Here is a 3,561-nt window from a genome sequence, read left to right on the forward strand (position 1 = left end):
CGTAAGAGCTTATCTGTTGCTTGTTCTTGCTAATTGGTCGAATAACTCTGTTAAGAACGCTTGTCTCCTCAGGTGACATGGAAGTGACACTTGTAGCTGACAGTAAACATCTTGCTGTGGAAGCGAGATTTGGAAAGATATTCTGAGTGACAAACACTCCATCTTACAAACTATGAAAGCTGTATCAAACTTGCACAAAGCAGAAATTTTCTGCACATTCCCTGGAAATATGTTGTTCTCACTCTGAACCCAGAGTTGAGATTCTGCATTGCAGTTTCTCTTTCAAGGGTTGAGTGAAAGGACTCTGTACACCATTAATTCGGTAGTAAATTACATTGACTCCTCATCTATACTATTTCTTTGCTAGCTATAGTATAGGCACCATAATGTTGTGCACTGTTCTATGTAATCTGCCAGCAGTTCTTTGTTTTAACCTGTGTAGTAAGTAACTCTGTTTAAGGCCTTTTATCTCTTACCTCCTGTCTCTTCAATAAATAACTCATTTGATAACAGACCTGATCAGCCATTCTTGAGGACTTGCAGGCTGAAGCAATTTAGATGAGGGGCACCTAAATTCAAACTGTTGCCAAAAATCTAAGCCTGGGGCAGGGTTTGTCTGAAGCTTCCACTCAGTCCTTAACACCTGGGCAGACAAAGGTGGCTAAGCAGAAAAGGAAAAAGAACAAGGTAAACCACACCCCCAGTTTTGTCAGACTCTGCCTGCCTGCCCATACTCTTGGACCTCAGGGTTAGGGTAGGCACAGAGCGTTGGGAAAGGGAGGGCGAGGCAAGGCAAGGCAAAGGCAAAGGCAAAGGCAAGACCACGCTGGAAGATTTGTCTCATGGCTTGGCTCTCGCAGAAAAGCCTAAAGCTGTAATTCTTGACGGTTCCCACTGGATGGCTCCCGGAATCCAGCGGGGACGGCAATGCTGAGCACAGCCGGCAGATTCGATTCAGCTCCAGCCGTTCTCTCGTACCACAGCCCGGTGTCACCAACCCCACCAGAATGGTAACCTTAGCCCAGAGCCAGGGCGGATTAACATTCCCACGGGAACACACACACCAGGAAGGGTTTTATAAAATGCACCTGTGAGCGCATGGGCAGGAAATCCAAGAGCAAACTGTGACCCACAGCTATGAAATAAATACAAGAGATGCTTACAACAACATTGTTTTAGCACACCCTGCTCAGATCTGTTGTTATCTCAACTCTTTGTGCCCCAGCTGAGCACCAGTCGGGACCGTCGTGCTTTAACCCCAGCCCTCAGTCCCACGCAGCCGCTCGCTGCTCTGGTGGGGTGGGGGGAGAATTAGGGAAAGGTAAAGCCCACAGGCTGACACAAGAACAGTTAATAATTGAAAGACAACTAAATATATTTATATGGCTGCTGTTACTACTCCTACTTTGACCAGTGAAAAGGAGAGAGAACGGAATAAAACCCAAGAGAAACCAGCAATGCCCAATTGTCGCTCATCACCCACTGACCAATGCCCCACCCATCCCCCAGGGGCAATCGGTGGCTCCTGGCCAACCCCTCACAGTTTCTACACTGGGCAAGAAGTTCTGTGGTCCGGAATATCCCTCTGGCCAGTTGGGGTCAGGTCTCCTGGCCAGCTCCCTCTTGCTGGCCGTGCATGGGACACTGAGAAGTCTTTGACCTGGAGTGAGCTCGATGGGGCTCCAACTCGGTGTGTTACCAACATTGCTCTCACTCTGAATCCCAAACACAGTGCTGGAGCAGCTTCTGGGGAGAAAATTCTCTCTCCCAGTCAAAACCAAGACACCCAGCAGCCCTCAAAACCCCTCCCTGTGAGCTCTGACCGCTGCAGTCCCCACCTCCCTCAGTCACCCTTCAGTTCTCCCCATCACCCCTTGAGCCCCCTGCCCCACCACAGCCCCCCGTGACCCCAAAACGCTCCAGCCATGCCCTGTGTCCCCCCCACAAACCCCCAGTGACCCCAGTGACACCCCCCAGACCCACTCACTGCTTTGGCTGCTTGAAGGCCATGATGGGCACAGCGGGGAGACCCCTGCCCGCTGCTCGGAGCTGCTGCTGCTGCCCAGCACTCTGTTCTGCCCCCCTGCACTGAAGCCCTGGCACCTTCTCTTGGCACAACAGTTTCGATTCCCTGCTGCACACACGGAAAATACAGCTTTTATCTCAGAAATAGCAGCTGCAGAGGAGCAGGAAGACATATATGGGTGGTGAGGGGACCATGGCTATGGGGCAAGGGACATGGGGATACAGTTACAGGCCCGTGGCCATCAGGCCATAGCCATGGGGATGTGGCTGTGGGAGCTACCTGGCAATAGGAGTATGGCCATGGTGGGGGGATGCAGGTAAGAGAGGTGCTGTTTTCCCTCTTATGGGGTCACACGCCCCAGGGCACACCAGGATGCCCGCGGCCATTTCCATGATGGGCAGGGTTCTTCCTCCTCTTCCCTGGCTTGGAGAGGTGGGGACCATCTTCACTTCTGCCTGAGCCAGCTGGTGGCTTCACAGAGATGCTGGAGCTCCTGGCACCACATCAAAGCCCTCTGCACCTTCTCATTCCCTCTCCTGTCCCCACAGAGCTCCGTCTCCCCAGACCCCACCTCTCTGTCCTGCCTGGCCACGAGGTGACTGCAGGAGCTGATGTGATGTTCTGCTGCAGCCCCACACACCCCAGCACCGGCTGTTACCTGTACCTGGAGGGGCAGATCCGAGCCCAGCTACTGTCAAGGGAACGAGGTGACTACAACCTCTCCCACGTGCAGAACGGTGACAGCGGCCGCTACAGCTGCCAGTGCTACACCATCAATGCTTCCAGAGAATGGTCTGCTGTCAGCAACACCCTGGACTTGGTGGTGAGAGGTGAGACATCCCCCCAGCCACAATCCTACTCTACGTCCTGGGGGAACTAGAAAAGAGGATTTAGGACAGGAAAGCAGCTGTACGAGGGGTCCAAGCAGAGGATTACAGCTTCCTTCAGCTGTGTTTGAGCCTGGCCAGCTCCTCAGAGACCCTGCAGATGATCTAGAGACCCTATAGATACAGGGCTGCTGGGCTGACAGGTGGTGATAAGAGTCAGAGGACACCTCTCCCTGCACTGGCCTAGGAAGCATCCATGTCCTGGGCTGCATCCCCAGCAGTGTGGGCAGCACTGGAGGGAGGGGATTCAGCCACTGCTGGAGAGCAGCTCCCCCTGCCCAGGACACCCTCCCATGGCATCCATGGCCTCGGGCTGTGGCAGGGCTGGAGCTGGGCACTGACAGCCTGTGGAGAGCAGCCCTCCCTCAGGCTGGCTGTTGGGGCAAAGCCACCAGGGGGCTTTCGGGGGAAAAAGGGAAGGGAGAAGACAAGGGAAGCCCCATTTGTCACTGAACTTTGATCCCTGCTGTGCACTCTTCACCCCTTTGTTTGACAACACCTCAAATTCCCATTACTTGTTGCAGGGAACACCTCTGCCCTCAAGAAGGGAAATGGTGTAAGAGCTCATAATAGCTGCCCTATGCCAGTGAAAATGAGTATAATTTTTTTCTGAAAAAAATTTTATTAAAAAAAGATTTAAAATGTCTG

Source organism: Poecile atricapillus, chromosome 15 (assembly GCF_030490865.1).
Source record: "Poecile atricapillus isolate bPoeAtr1 chromosome 15, bPoeAtr1.hap1, whole genome shotgun sequence".
NCBI classification, from domain to species: Eukaryota; Metazoa; Chordata; class Aves; order Passeriformes; family Paridae; genus Poecile; species Poecile atricapillus.